The sequence below is a fragment of the Hylobates moloch genome, unplaced genomic scaffold, assembly GCF_009828535.3.
Source record: "Hylobates moloch isolate HMO894 unplaced genomic scaffold, HMol_V3 SCAFFOLD_17, whole genome shotgun sequence".
Classification (NCBI taxonomy): domain Eukaryota; kingdom Metazoa; phylum Chordata; class Mammalia; order Primates; family Hylobatidae; genus Hylobates; species Hylobates moloch.
The window spans coordinates 57979918-57997077 of NW_026652292.1; the positions used below are offsets into that span (position 1 = coordinate 57979918).

The following is a 17160-nucleotide window of genomic DNA, read 5'->3' on the forward strand; positions in this document are numbered from 1 at the left end:
TTGTCAACACTTGTTATTGTTTGTCTTTTTGATGGTAGCCATTCTAGCAGTTTGATGTGATACCTCCTTCTGGTTTTAATTTGCACTTCCCTGGTGATAATGATGTTGAGCATTTTTTAGATGTCCATTGGTCATTCATTTGTCTTCTTTAGAGAAATGTCTGGCAAGTTTTTCACCAGAAAAACCTGTTCTGTTTTTCTGGGTGTTCTGGGTGTTCACATGTTTCTGTAACACCCATGCCATCTTCTCAGAGCTCTGAGTATCAGTTCTAAGGGCAAGGCCTTGTCTACTTTTCTAAGTTCCTTCTTTGTTTATGCTCCTGCAGTCTAGGAATAGTAGCTAATCCTCCATTTACATTTACTACTTTGCACCCTACAGATTTCTCCTTCACCCCAATTTGGCATCATTCACCTCACACTATTTAGTGAAATAGTATTCAAGTTCAAGTTATTGGTGCAATGTTTATCTCCTTTCTGCTATCTTAGGCCCTTAATAAAATCTTGAGTAGTTTAAGTGAAATAGCACAGGGCTTTTCTCTTCCGCCACAATGGCCCAACTACAGACTTTGGCTAGGGATAGTTGTTCCACAACATTCCATGAATTAAAGACAGATTTACACTTGACGTTCACGGACAAATTGTTCCTGTTACAGGAGGTAGCTAGACAAGCATGAGCAGGACAGAAGAGGGTTCTCCCTACCCCCTACAAGGAATGTCAGGTGACTGACTATCAGGTGATGGTGAGGTGGTTGTTAACTGTCTCTCTAAAATAATAATTGGTGGCAGGCAGCACCAGAGCAAGTCAGTCTCCCAATAAATAGAAAAAACCTGAAACTAGTGATCAGCAGCTTCCCAATAAGATCTCAGCAGTTGAATGAGTGGGCTCAAGTGTGTGCATTCAGAGGTAAAATGGCAGAGTTAAACTGGTATATGACTTTCTAGGTATATTTGACTGGTAAGGGAAGAATACCTCAAGGGAGCATGCATTCAACTCCAGTAAACACTCTGTGTACTCCCCTCCCAGGTGCTAGCAGGCCACTGTGCATGCTGAGAGCCCAACCCAAAGGAAGAATCAGGGTAAAAGGAATGCAAGACTCCGAAGCATGCCGACATATAAAAACTAAGGTCAAACAGGGCACTTGTCTTTCAAGTTGCCTGCCTAGTCCTATTCCAAGTGTACTCCCCCCTTCCTTCTGTTCTGCTCTAAAGCTTTCTAATAAACTTTCATTCCTGCTCTAAAACTTGCCTTAGTCTCTCCTCTTGCTTTATGCCTCCTCCTTGGTCAAATTCTTTCCTCTGAGGCAGCAAGAATTGAGATTGTTGCAGACCCATATGGATTTGCTGCTGGTAACATTGCCAAATGTATTGTATTGCCTCTAGTGAATAGATTTTGGAGAGAATGGTCACATGATAGAACCCTGGAAGGTGAGAATGGTAAAAATACGTTATTTTGCCTTGTTCTTTAAAATGTTTAAATGCAACATTATTCCATTAATTGCAACAACATTTTGAATGCTTTTCTTTGCCTAGAGAAAAACATTTTTCAGGCTGGGCATGGTGGCTCACGCCTGTAATCCCAGCACTTTGGGAGGCCAAGGTGGGCGTATCACGAGTTCAAGAGTTTGAGACCAGCCTGGTCAACATGGTGAAACCCTGCCTCTACTAAGAATACAAAAATTAGCCGGGTGTGATGGCATGTGCCTGTAATCCCAGCTACTTGGAAGGCTGAGGCAGGAGAATCGCTTGAACAAGGGAGGTGGAGGTTGCAGTGAGCCGAGATTTCGCCACTGCACTCCAGCCTAGGTGACAGAGCAAGACTCCATCTCGGTGCGGGGGGTAACATTTTTCTTAATGTATCTACAAATACCCTAGTGGGAAACTACAAAATAGAGAGAGAGGGAGAAGGGGAAAAACAAATTTAAAAGTGTATGTGGGAGGAGGGCAGAGAGAGAGAGAATGAGAAATAACAGGTAATAATGAAAACAAGGTCATGGCGCTTATTGAATGAAGGTTGCACATTCTTGCAAAGCTTCAAGGTTCTCGGTAGGCAAAAATACTTATAACTTGACTATTTGTAAAGAATTTACAAGGATACTTGATAAAAGTATCTTTAAGTGCTCAGTACTCAGTTTACAAATAGGTGCTAATGACAAGCACTGACAGTTATATTTTACAACAAAACTACCTTCCTTGAATTACCACTGTCCTTAAACAGAAGAGAAAAAGAAGTTGAAATATTATAGGTACTTCAATTCTGCCTAAAAATTGTTATAAACCAGTATATTACGATTAAACAGGTTAATGTTTTATAACATATATAGAAATACAAAAAAAGTTCTAATATCTGCTAAAATACAAGCAGTTAAGCTCTTCAAAATTGTAAAATGTAAAGAAGCTAGATTAAGCATTATATATGATTGTAACTAAAGTTCTCTACCCTGTATAATGTAGTTTCTCAAGTATATTCTATTATTTGTTAAAGATGTCTCTGTGCCATATTTATAAACATAAATTTAACACACAATTGTTCTGGAAGAATAAAAATAAAATAAGGAAATTATTTTTTTCTCTTTATCAAATGAATATTTGCTTAATAAAAATAAAAAATATGTTTTCATGGTTTTTATCTTGAGCTAGCAAGCTTTTTGTGGCATTTTATTTGGCTTCTGAAAAGCAATATTCAGTTATAATAATGAAGCTTTAGAGATAAGCTGAACATTCAATGTTCTCTAATTTAGGACAACTAAATATTAATACTAAAATTAATCCTAAATGATGCAAAAGCTGTTCTCAGAAGGTCATACATTTGTGAGATTTTTCTATTTTTCCAAAGAACCTTTGAGAAATGGATTTCCTCTCTTCAGGCAATAAATAGTGCCCAGAGTACTAAAAGAGTAATTTGATTCAATCTGATGGAGGTGTTTGCTGTTAGTAGTTTATTAATAACGTATTATTATAAGAACTGCATTCCTGAGTGTGGTTCAATTCATTTATGGGAAGTCTCTACTGAAAAGGAAGAAGGTAGGCAAAATTAATATAAGTAAAGAGTTTGGGCCAAACTTGGGAGCATAAATTTAGTTGACCTGAATATATACTCCATCAGCAACAGTTAGAAATCGGCTTTTAAAGAAAAAGAAGAGGCAGTTTCTAAGTTATTTAAGAATTTACATTAAAATAACGTAAGATATTGATAGTGCCTACATTAGGAACCTGAAGATAATCAGTGAGGCAGCTAGTCAGGAATAAAATGCTTTTAAACAATTGCCCCTGGGCATTACTTTTGAGGGTGTGTGACTGAAGTCCTATACTCTTGGCTCTCTGGGCCTGATAATTTTTTTTTTTTTTTTGAGAGGGAGTCTTGCTCCATCACCCAAGCTGGAGTGCAGTGGCACAATCTCGGCTCACTGCAACCTCCGCCTCCCGGGTTCAAGAGATTCTCCTGCCTCAGCCGCCTGAGTAGCTGGCAGTACAGGCGATCACCACCATGCCCAGCTAATTTTTGTATTTTTAGTAGAGATGAGGTTTCATTATGTTCACCAGGATGGTCTTGATCTCTTGACCGCATGATCTGCCTGCCTCGGCCTCCCAAAATGCTGAGATTACAGGTGTGAGCCACTGCACCCGGCCGGGGGTAGGTATTATTAATAGTTATTGAGGTTAGCCTCAGGAGGCCAGAGTCTATCGAAGAACTGAGAAGTAAAACTGATTGAAAAGTGGTAAAACATTGTAAAACTGATTGAAAATGGTAGAGGATAAAATGATGGTTACCACGAATAAAGGTGCTCCTATTTTTTCCAATATCTAATCTTGGGGAAGTGGAGTCATGAATTTGAGGATTTCAAGAGAAGCATTGTCGGAGTTAAGATCCAGCTAGCACCTGCAAAAGACTATGGTTGATAATTAGTTGTCAGACCTGGGAGTTTGGTTGTGGCCAGTGCGGGGGTGACGTATCTGTGAGATTGAGTTTGGTAGCAATCACTGGAGAATCATTCTCTTTTATTTGGATAGTGGGAAGTATAGGAGAAGGAGGACAGAGAAGAGAAAAAGTTTTCTTAGGATGCTAGATAATTAGGAAAGGATGTGTTAAAGGTCAATAAAAAAAAAAGGGATATGACAAAGAGTAGACAAAGAAGGAAGATGGCAGTGTGAACTACCAACCCAAAGTGAAATCCTTGTAGTTTTTCAGAGATATTGGTTAGGAGAACCAAATTAGATCCTTTCCACTTGTATTCAAGATTGTTTCTTCTTCCGTGTCTTTCCAGAAGACTATGTTTCCAACCAGAAGATCATGCAAAAACTGTAGTGGGATGCATGACAAAAGAAATAATTCACATGTTTGTGTTAAGTATAAAAGTGTTTAACAAAACCTTGACAGTATTTAAAAATATCTAATTGTATTAAAGCCTCCCTAGATCCAAGAAGAGTAAGTGATCTTCACTGGCCTGCTAATAGTTACTTCTTAAGAGATAATCAACGCAGAAAAGAGGGGCAGAATCACAGGCTCATCAGAGATAAAAGCAAGACTTTGGGCTGAGCCAGGTTGAATTCTTTAGAGAATTTAGCTAGTTTGATTTGAAGAGTGTCATTTGCTTATCCTTTTTTTCTACAGAATTTATGCAAATAAGGTACAGTATGGTTTTGGTGAAAATGGAAATACTCATTGAATATCCTGAATTAACTTTACCAGTGGAATGCCTCTATTGCATGGGAAGAGAAAAGAAATTACTGAAGTGGAGAATCTTAGTTTTGGTGTTGGCAGTAGCCTGTTTTCAGGGAAAAGCTTATATCCATCTTGAAAATACGCAGGCTGTGGTTAGAACATATTTGTGCTCATGAGATTTTGGGAGTTGAATAAAATTTACTTCCTAGTGAAAAAAGAAATCTGGTTTGAGATACAATATAGTATGAATATAGCTAGCATATAGTTGGAATGTACCAAGAATATATCAAGACTATGAAGTAAATATTTGTTAAGTTTGGAGTACATCCTAAACACCTATATTTTAATAAAATTCCATAGGTAAGTGATATGAATGCTCAAATGAAAACCATCGGCCTAGAATATGCCAAAAGCAAATTAAAAAAGCAAAGTTGCAATTAAGGTTGCATTTTTTAAAAAATAGCTAAAAGTTGTATAACGTTGTATTACTATTATCTAATTTTCTGCAAAGCAGCACCAGGACTCTGGTAAATTGAAAGATTTAATTGACAGTGAAGGCAACAGCAAATCCCTGGAAACTTTATGCAATTTCTTAAATATTTATATAAGTAACATTTCCCCATACTCTCTAGATTTTACCTCAAGAAGCCTAAGCTGTTCTGATTTGACAGTACCTCCATTCAGCTCATCAACAGTAATATTTTAGCATGTCTCTTTTTACAAGGTGAGATAACAAATCATTTGTGATTTTCCAGAGGCCATATCCTCATTTATGATCTGATTTGGGGATGGCAAAATAACAAAATATTCAGGAGATTCTAACAATTCAATAAAATCATAAGTTATTAAGAAAAACAATACTTGACTATTTAGTTAAGTGGCAGTAAAATATTTTTTAAGTAAACATAAGAGGTAACATGCTTATAAAGAATCTTAGATCTTTTAAACGTGAGAAGACATTATCCGCTCCATGTGAAATTTTTTCAATTACATAGAATCTTTGCCTTCTAGGCAGATTACTCAGAAGGTAAAGAAAAATCTTTTGCAAACTTTTACTAAAAGCAAACCAAAAATCCCAAGATAATTTTGTCATTTTAATGGAGAGAAAACTAAATTTAGTTTTGCATGAATATAATATTTGATATTAAAGCTAAACCCATCAAAACATAGCCAGATTTGGTGGGGGCAAATGAAATTTCTTTTTTCCAGACTTTTTAAAATTGTCTATATGCATTCAGATTTTATCCTACACTTTCTTCTTTGTCATTCTAGGACAGTCAATTTACTTTAGGGCAGTAATACTTTCTTTTCCCTTAACACATATTTTATACCTTCCATACAAAATTGTTCCTCTCTGTATTATGGCTCCTATGATACTCTCATTCATATATAGTAATTAGAGCTTTTAACCACAGTAAGTTCAATTTCACAAAGAAAACTAAGAGGTAGCTAATTTTGAACTGTCATACACCAGCATTTTGAATTAGACCAGCAAAACCTATAAATACACATCTTAGGACTTTTTTTAACAGCCATCCACATTCTTTATAGTGCAACTTCTAAGGTACAAAAATGATTGTGTGTGTGTGTATATATATGTGTATATAACTCTGTAAAAATATTAAAAATGAGGCCAAAAGTATATAAACTTAAAATTATGCTCTGTATTTAATACTTCAGTATTTTTCTTGCTTAGAAATGATCCAGTTATGCAATGAATATCCATTAAATAACATAATTTGGCATATGTTCAGAGTTTTAAGTTACCTAACAATCTTGAAAACTATTCTCAAGTTGACCCACTGCAAAATATGATTGTTGAAATAGAGTTGTCGGAATAATGCTTTAATTTGGTTGAGCACAAATTTACAATTTTTATGATCTTAATGATCTAGTAGATGTAATGCTATCTTAGTCAAAGAGTAAACCAGCATAACCTGAAGAAGAACTATCCAAGTGGGGTAAAATGCATATCTGTTTTTTTTACCTGACACCAGTAAATCAGAAGACAGTTGATTTATTAAACCAAGCATATTAAATTAGTTTTGTTCGCAAACAAAAATTCCTAAATAAAGTGGTCAAAGTCTTAAAACATGTTAGTTTCTAAAGGCATACTTTTAGGCACATTGAAAGTTTTGTAAGTTCAATTCCCTTAAGTTTTAGAAAGTTTAATTAATAGAAGTGCTTACATACCTATAAACCATTAGAATAGAGTTATTTTAAGTGATAATATAACCTAATTTGGTAACACCATAAAATGTAGGAAAGTACTGCATACTCACAAATATATAAACGTGATAAACGTGCATGCAGATGCAAAAGGCTTATCACTCAATGTTTGGCATCAAAAAATTGTTCTCTTCCTACTAGTTATACTGGAGTATCGGCACTAAGCTAAGCTGGGTAGTAAGAGATCTTAGTAAGACAGAAAAAGGTTGGGATAAAGGAAAGTCAAGCAGTAGGTTATCAAGTTTCACCACAGTGCAGTTTTTGTACGCTGAGGCAGTGTAGGGTGAAAATAAGTGGTAGAATGTGTTATCTCTATGTCAACTAGGAATATGATAGGATTTTCAATGATAAAATGATTCCTTCCTTTGCTCTTTGAGACATTGAGAATTTTGCCTACAAAAGAGAAGGTTCCTGGGAGAAAAGTTACTGGAGAGACTGAATTTTGGACTCATTTCCTTTGATATTTTAAGGGCAGTTAAGGAAAGACAATTCTGAACTACATTTAAAAGGTTCTTTTAAATAATCAAAGTGAAATTTACATAACTTATAAAAAATCAGATTAAAGTATTAAAGTGTATAATTCAGCAGCACTTAATGCGTTCACAAGGTTGTGCAACAATAGTTTCATAACTTTTCATCATTAGAGTAGAACCCTATACCTACAAACTAGCTAATCCTAAATCCTCTCTTTACCTATTCTCTGGAAACTGCTAATCTGTTTTTCTGTCTCTATAAATCTGCTTATTTTGAATATTTTATATAAAAGGAATCCCAAAATGTGCAACCTTTGTGTGGTTTTTTTCCCTTAGAATATTGTTTTCAGGGCTCACCCAAGTTGTATGATTATCAAAATTTGCTGCTTTTTATGGCTGAATAATTATTTCATTGTATATATGTACCACAATTTGTTTATCCATTTGTCTAATAATATAGATCTAGGTTGTTGTCACTTTAGGCTATTATGAATATGAGACAATAAACATTCATAGACAAGTTTCTGCATGTACACATATTTTATTTCTCCTGGGCATATACCTAGGAGTAGAATTCCTGAGTCCTATGATAAGTCTATGTTTAACTCTTTGAGGAACCACATAACTGTTCTCCACAATGGCTGCACCCTTTACATTCCCATCAGCAATGTATAAGACGTCCAACATCCACATCCTTACCAACATTTATTTTCCATTGTTTTGGTTATAGCCACCCAAGTATGTATAAAGTGGTATCTCATTGTGGTTATAATTTGCATTTCCTTAATTGTGAATGATGTTGAACATTTTTCCATGAACTTCTTGGATACTTATATCCTATTTGGTGAAATATCTATTCAAATCATTTGCTTGTTTTTGAATTGGGTTGTTTGAGGTTTTTTGCTAGAGTTATAAGAGATTTTATGGATTCTGGATATTCAATACTTATCACACATATGATTTGCAAAATTTCCCCCAAGCTATAAGTTGAATTTTCACTTTCTTGACAATATCTTTTGATGAATGAATGTTTTAACTTTTATAAAGTCAGGTTTATCTTTTTATTTTTAACTTTTTGTGTGCATGATTACGGTGTCAAATCTAAGAATCCATGCCAAACCTGAGGTCAGGAAGATTTACCTCTATATTTTCTTTAAAGTGTCTTACAGTTTTAGCTTATTAATTTAAATATTAATCTATTTTGAGTTAAAATTTTTATATGGCATGAGGTAGGGTCCAACCTCATTCTTTTGAATATGTTTATCCAGTTTCGCAGCTCTGTTTCTTGAGGGAATTGGTCATTCCCCATGGTCTTTGCATCCTTTTCAAAAATCAATTGGCTATCATTTTTAAATTTATTTCTGTATTATGAAGTCTATTCCACTTGTCTATATATCTATGCTTATGTCAGTTCCACACTGGTTTGACTACTGTAGCTTTGTAGTAAGTTTTGAAATTGACAATCATGAGTCCTTAACTTTGTTCTCTTTCAAAACAGTTACGGCTACCCAGAGCCACATGAAATTCAATATGGTCCAAAATGGTGCCATAGAAGAAAGCAGGCTTCACTCTCCAGGCCCGCAGAAAACCCAAAACAAATATACAGTACTGAGATTATTATTAGCAATGTCTCATACCTCAAGTATGAAAATGAGTCAGTTTCTGGGGCCACAGAGAAGTAAAAAAAAAAACCCTCCAGCAGATGGTAAGACATTCAGACTTCTACATTCACAATGCACTTCCCTGCAATGTGCCCAGCACAAAGCATGTGGAAAATTTCCCCGACTCACAATTTCTACATGGGAAAAAGTGAGATTGAGATAGACAACCAACTTTCCCAATATATTGTGTTTCCTGGCAAGAGAACTGTTTCTGCCTCAACCCATAGGAAGCACTGAGAATGCCTGGAGGGATAAATATTCCTCAGGACTGCCAGAGACCAAATTGGGAGGTGGGATGACCATCCACAACTATAAAAACTCTGCTCTGTAATTCAGATGAAAAAGATGTCAAATCAGAACAGCTGTTGAGTAGCACCACACTGTTGAAAGTTTGTTCCACAGGTTCCCTGGGCACAAACTCCTGGGAAGCTTTCTGGCACTCCAGGGCATCCTTTTGGTACCTCCCACATTTGGCACTGTGATTACTAGAACCAAAGCAAACCTGGGCTTAAGGCACCATCTAGTGCTGAAACAGAGGCAGTGAGCTGGTGGGGAAAACACGAGATCAACAGGTAAATTACAAAGAGTAAGCAATTGTATCTAATTAAAAACAAAAACAAAAAAGCCAGACAGAGAAGACTGAAAGAAAGAAACAACACTTTAATGCCAAATGTGGCTGAAAATCCACAAAAAAACTACAGAAATGGTGAATTGTCACCTCCCCAAATGAACGAAGCAGGGAACTAGCTACTGACCCTAACAAGATAACGATATGTGAACTCTCTTACCAAGAATTCATACAGCAGTTTTAAAGAAAATCAATGACCTCCAAAATAACACAGTAATGCAATTCAAAAATTTATGAGACGTTTAACACAGAGACTGATATAGTAAAAAAATCAAAGAGAAATTTTGGAACTGAGAAATATATTCGCTGAACTGAAAAAAAATCAAAGGCTCTCAACAGTAGAATGCATCAAGAAGAAAGAATGAGTAAGCTCAAAGATAGGTTATTTGAAAACAGAAGAGAAAAAGAAATGAAAAGCCATAAAGATTGCAAACAAGATACAGAAAATTACCTCAAAAGACCAGATCTATACTAGGTGGTTAATGGCCAGGTTATAAAAAAAGAAAAGGAAAAAGAAAAAAAGGCAAAATTTAAGAATTATTAGTGTTCAAGAAGGAGTTGAGCAAAAGTAAGGTATAGAAAGCTTATTCAAATAAATAATAACAGAAAATTTTGCAAAAGTTAAGAAAGAGATAAATATTCAACTGAAGGATGTCCAGAAAACACAAAACAGATTTGAGCCAAATAAGACTACTACAAGTGCATAATAATCAAACTCTCAAAGGTTAAGGAAGAAGAAAGGATTCTATAAGAAGTAAGATAAAAGAAGTAAATAACAAATAAATGACCTCCAATTTCTCTGGCAACAGACTTGTCAACAGAAACCATACAGGACAGGAAGGAGTAGCATGACATTTTCAAAGTTCTGGAAGAAAGAAAAAAACTCCTATTCAGCAAAGCTATCCTTCAAATATGGAGAGATATAGTCTTTTTTAGACAATGGTTGGGAAATTTACCACCATCGGACTCATCTTACAAGAAAAGGTAGAGAGAGTTCTTCAATCTGAAAAATAAAACACTAACATTCCAAAAAACCTCCAAGATATAAAACCCACTGGTAAAATTAAATACAAAAACAAACCAAGAATACTCTAATAGTATAATTGTGGTGTGCTATCTATTCACAACATTAATATAAAGCCCAAATGAGTGTAGAGGTTTTTTTTTCATTTGCTTTTTGTTTTCTATTCTTTTCTATGTGATCTAACATGAATTGTCATTTCTTTTAAATAACTTGGTATAAAATGTGTTTTGAAAGCCTCATGGTAACCACAAGGCAATGTAATAGGTTCACTAAAAATAAAAAGCAATCAATTAAAATATACTACCAGAGAAAATCCCTTAACCACAATGTGAGACAGAAAAACAAAACAAAACAAAACAAAAACAACGAAAAGAGGAGTTACAAAACAGCCAGAAAACAAGGCACAAAATGACAACACTGAGGCCTTCCTTATCAGTACTAACTAAATGTAAATTAAAATTTAAAAATTTAATTGGACTCAATTTTCCAATTAAAAGGCATAGCTGTGTGAATGCATTAAGAAACAAGACTGAACTATTTGCTTCCTACAACAAACCTACTTCATCTATAAAGACAGGCAGACTGGTTGTGCATGGTGGAAAAAGATATTTCATGCAAATGGAAAGCAAAACAGAACAGACCAAGTTAAAAGACTGTAAAATAAACAGACAGACTGTTAAAACAGAGAAAGAAGGTCAACATATAATGATAAAAGGGTCAAATTAGCAAGAGGATATAACAATTATAAATACCTTTGCACCCAACATGAGTGCTCTTAAGTATATGAAGCAAACATCAATAGATTTAAAGGGAGAAATATACTGCAATACAATTTATATAAAGGGAATTCAACACCCCACGATTAGCACAAACAGAATATTCAAAGAAAAAAATGACAAAGAGATATCAGAGTTCAGCTACACACCACACACACTGGACCAAATAGGTCTAACTGACTTTTTTTTTTTTTTTATCTTTAGAGACAGAGTCTCACGTGGTCACCCAGGCTGGAGTGCAGTAGAAAGATCATAGCTCACTGCTGCCTCAAATTCCTGAGCTGAAATAATCCTCCTGCCTCAGCCTCCTGAGTAGCTGGGACCACAGGCCTAACTGACTTTTATAAAACATTTCACCCAACTACTAAAGAATGTACATTCTTTTCATAAGCACATGGAACATTTTCCAAGCGAGATGATATCATAGGCCACAAAACAAGTCTCCAGAAATTAAAAAATATAAAGAAAGAATATCAAGTATTTCTAACAATGGAATAAAACTGGAAATCAACAAGAGGAACCTTAGAAAATACAAAGACACATGAAAATTAAACAGCATGCTCCTGAATCAACAACGGTTTAATGGAGAAATTAAGAAGAAAATTTAAAAATGTATTGAAATAAATAAAAATGGAAATACAACATATGAAAATCTATGGAATACAATAAAAATAGTACTAGGAGGGAAGTTTATAGCAATAAACACCTACATCAAAAAAGTTAAAAAAACCACAAATGAACAACTTAATGATGCATCTCAAGGAACAAGGAGCAAGAACAAACCCAACCCAAAATTGGTAGAAGGAAAGAAATAAGAAAAATCTGAACAGAAATAAATAAAATTGAGACTAAAAAATACAGAAGATCAATGAAACAAAAGTTGGTTTTTTAAAAACATAAGCCAAATTGACAAACCTTTAGCTAGGCTTCCAAAGTAACAAAAAGCCTGGGCACAGTGGTTCACACCTGTAATCCCGGCACTTTGGGAGGCTGAGGTGGGTGGATCACTTGAGGCCAGGAGTTGGAGACCAGCCTGGCCAACCTGGCAAAACCCCATCTCTACCAAAAAAGCAAAAATTAGCCAGGTGTGATGGTGCACACCTGTAATCCCAGCTACTTGGGAGACTGAAGCACAAGAATCATTTGATCCTGAGAGGCAGAGGTTGCAGTGAGGAGAGATTATACCACTGTACAATGCACTCCAGCCTGGGTGACAGATTAAGATCCTGTCTCAAATAAATAAATAAATAAATAAGAAAACATACCAAATAAATAAAATCAGAAACAAAAAAGGATGTATAACAACTGAAATAACAGATTAAAAAAAATCTTTAGAGATTATTATGTACAACTGTGTGCTAACAAATTGAAAAACCTAGAAGAAATTAAGAAATTCCTGGACACATACAACGTACCAACATCAAACCATGAAGAAATAGAAAACTTTAATAAACAAATAACAAGTAAGAAGATCAAAGCTGTGATAAAAAGTCTTCCATCAAAGAAAAGCCCTGGACTTGATGACTTCAATGCTAAATTCTACCATACATTTAAGAAGAACTAATACTATTTCTACTCAAATTATTCAAAAAAATTGGAAAAGATCTGAATACTTCTAAACTGATTCTATGAGGCCAGTATTGCCCTGCTATCAAAACTTGACAAGAATACAACAAAAGATAAAACAACAGGCCAATATCACTGATGAATTTAGAAGCAAAAATCCTCAGCAAAATACTAGTAAACTGAATTCAACCACACATTAAAAATATCATTCATCATGACCAATCATCTACACATGGAAGGATGGTTTGACATACACAAATCAATAAATGTGATACATTACATTAACATAACCAATAACGTAAAACATATAATAATTTAAATAGATGGCAAAAAATTAATAATGTTCAACATCTCTTGATGATAAAAACCCTAACAAACTGGATATAGAATAAATATACCTTAAAATAATAAAGATCTTACATGACCAACCCATAGCTAACATCATACTGAATGGGGAAAAGTTGAAAGCCTTTTCTCTAAGATCTGGAACAAGACAAGAATGCCCACTTTCACCACTTTTATTCAACATAATTTTGGAAGTCCCAGCCAGAGTAATTAGAGAAAAGAAAGAAAGAAAGGGCAGCAAATGGGAAAGAAATAAGTCAAATTAGCCATGCTTACAGACAATCTGATGTTATACTTAGAAAACCTAATGACACCATCAAAAAACAGAACAGATAAACAAATTCAGTAAAGTTGTAGGATACAAAATCGACATACAAAAATCAGTAGTATTTGAAGATGGCAATATAAATTCAGTAATCTGGAAAAGACATCAAAAAAGTAATTCTACTTACAATAGCTTCAAATAATATAAAATACCTAGAAGCTAATTCAACCAATGAAATGAGAGATCTATATAAGAAAAACTATGAAATGCTAAGGAAAAGAATTGAAGAGGACACAAAAAATGGAAGAATATTTCATTTTCATGGGCGGAAGAACTAATATGTTAAAAAGACAATATTACCCAAAGCAATTTATAGATTTGTATAAAAATACCAATAAAATTATTCACAGAAACGGGAAAAAATCCTAAGATTTGTATGGAACCACAAAAGACACCCAATAGCCAGGTCAGTCCTGGGCATAAAGAACAAAGCTGGAGGCATCACACTACCTAATTTCAAAATATACTAAATCTATAGTAACCAAATCAGCTTGATACTGGTATTAAAATAGAAAATTGGACCAACGGAACAGAATAGAGAACCCACATATAAATCTATGCATTTACAGCCAACTGAATGTAAATTTTATCAAATACATTTCATGCATCAATTGAGATGCTGATGTATTTTTATTCTATTGATGTTGTATGTTACATATACTAATTTTCTTCTTTTGAATTGGTCTTGTATTCTGGAGATGATGTCCAACTGGTCCGTGTGTATAATACTTTTAATGTGATGTCAGATTTAGTTTTTTAGCATTTTGTTGAAAACTTCTGTATCTATGCTCACAAGGGATATTGATCTGTACTTTTGTATTGGTATATTTGTCTGCTAATCTTTGTACTTTCCAATATTGGTATCTGTCTGCTAATCTTTGTACTTTCTAATATGTTCTAGGAGGCCAAATGTTGGCCTCCAAATATTGATTTAATATATTTCTTCTTTTTTAATGAAGGTATTCACAGTAATACTTTTTTTCTTTCTTTCCTTTTTTTTTTTTTTTTTTTTTTGAGACAGGGTCTCGCTCTGTCTCTGTCACCCAGACTGGAGGGAAGTAAGTGTCACATTCTTGGCTCACTACACCTCCACCTCCTAAGTTTAAGCTGTTCTTGTGGTTCAGCCTCCCAAGTAGCTGCGATCACAGGCAGGTACCACTATGCCTGGCTAATATTTGTATTTTTAGTAGAGACAGGTTTCACCATGTTGGCCAGGTTGTTCTACAACTCTTGGCCTCAAGTGGTCTGCCCGTCTCAGTTTCCCAAGTGCTGGAATCACAGGCATAAGCCACCATGCCTAGCCAACAGCTATGTTTTCAATGTGCATGAGGTTTACTGCATTTCATTACTTTTGGTATGTTGTGTTTTCTCTCTACTCATCACAATACATAATGTGATGAGTGCATTGTGATGAATAAAAATAGTTTGGTATGCTGTGTTTTCTCTTTATTTGTTATAATGTGCATTGTGATGAATAAAAAGAAAACAATATGACAAATTAACTCCACAATTCCTGCATTACCACTTTTTAAAATAACTTAGCCAATGCATAATTGTACAAATATTCTCTTAATTTTGGTATGTTTTGTTTTCTCTTGTGTTTTCTTCTTCGACTTACTGGTTGCTTAAGACGTGTTGCTAATGTCCACATACTTGTAAATTTTCCTGTTTTCCTTCTGTTATTGTTTTCTACTGTTATTCCATGTATCCAGAAAATATACTTTGTAGGATTTCCATCCTTTTGTATTTGTTAAGATCTTTTTTTTGGTCCAACATATTACTTTAGATGTGCATGGCTTAAATTATCCAATCAGAACTTACAGATTGGAAGATTGAACAGAAAAAAAAAACCAAGTAATTCATTTGTACACTGTGTACATGAGACTCACTTTATATATAAAGATATAATGAAGATAAAAGTAAAAATGTAGAAAAAGACATCCATATAAATAGTAATCAAAAGAGAACTGAGGTACGAATACTAACATCAGACAAAATGAGCTTTAAGTAAAGAGTTTGTAAGACAAACAAAAACTTACATATTAAAAACATTGCCAATACAGCAAGCAGATATAACAATTATAAATATATGTTGTACATGCCAAATGAGCAGCAAATATATGCAGTAAAAATTGATAGAATTGAACGGAGAGATAGATGGTACTACCATAATATTTGGAGACTTCAATACCCCATTTTCACCAATAGATAGAGCAACCAGACATAAATCAAGAAAGAAACAGAGGTCATGAACAAAAGTTTAAGCCACTTTGACTTACTAACACATGTAGAACACTGAACCCAGCAAAAACAGAATGCATATTCTTCTCAGTGTTTATTTAACTTTCTGTTTTAAGTAGCTATTCACTTTTGTTTCTCTGGAATATTATAAATAGATGTGGAGCTATTAAATTTATTCTACACAGCAAACATGACCCTGATGATACTGAAATCTAATTTGAAAAAGAGACAACAAAACCATAGGCCAGTCTCACTTATGAATATACATATGGAAGTATAAAAATATTAGCATAGAATTCAACAATACATTCAAAGAATACTATAAGCTGTCATTGAAGTATTTAACTACAAAATGTAGCGATAGTTCAATATAAGTAAATCTATTCATAGAATACAATAAAAAAACAGCAGAGTGCAGAAAAAAAGTGTATTGGCTGTGGAACTTCATTGCCTAGATTTATGTCCATGCTGTGCCATATTGTTCAAAATTTATTTTTTCCAGACTTGTCATGGCTTAACTTTAGGAGTATATACTCATTTGCCCCTCTGATGCTGAGCTATGGCCTGTTTTGCCAATGGAATGCAGGTACTGGATATGAGCTGAGGCTTTTAGACATAGATTAGGTTGGTGCTAGCCCTGTTGAGAGAACCATTCATGGGAACAGCACCCCGTTTGAATCAACACCCTTTTTGCCTAGGTCCCAAAATGAGAAACATGTGGAACAGATGTGAACCAAATCCAAAGTTTAGCACTCAGTTCGGCCAGTTTAGGCCAGCCCAAATCAGATGAACTGCTGCAGCCAACCTACTAAGCAATGGACATAAAATTAATTAGCTTGAAGCAACGTAGCCACTGACAGATTTGAATAGTTCATTATACTGTCCTAGGCATAACAGCTAAGTAATATCCTAGCTCTGTGACCTTGGGCAAGTTATTTTACATCATACCTCCATTTCATCTTCAGTAAAAGAGGTGACAGCGTCCTGGCAGTCCTCACAGACCTCGCTGCTCTCTCTCGGCTGCTCTCTCTCGGCGCCTCCTCTGCCTGGGCTCCCACTTTGGCGGCACTTGAGGAGCCCTTCAGCCCACCGCTGCACTGTGGGAGCCCCTTTCCGGGCTGGCCAAGGCCAGAGCCGGCTCCCTCGGCATGCAGGGAGGTGTGGAGGGAGACGCGCCAGCGGGAACCGGGGCTGCGCACGGCGCTTGCGGGGCTGCGCACGGCGCTTGCGGGG

At 35.1% G+C, this 17160-nt stretch overlaps 1 long non-coding RNA gene across 1 annotated transcript in view; it reads right to left on the minus strand.

Annotated features, from left to right (window-relative positions):
- LOC131381714 (uncharacterized) overlaps nucleotides 1–17095 on the minus strand; it is a 128772-nt gene extending 111677 nt beyond the window's left edge. Inside the window, exon 1 of the long non-coding RNA XR_009210606.1 lies at nucleotides 16876–17095. This is a non-coding gene — a long non-coding RNA (uncharacterized LOC131381714). The remainder of the gene's footprint in view (nucleotides 1–16875) is intronic.
- Nucleotides 17096–17160: the final 65 nt, after the last annotated feature.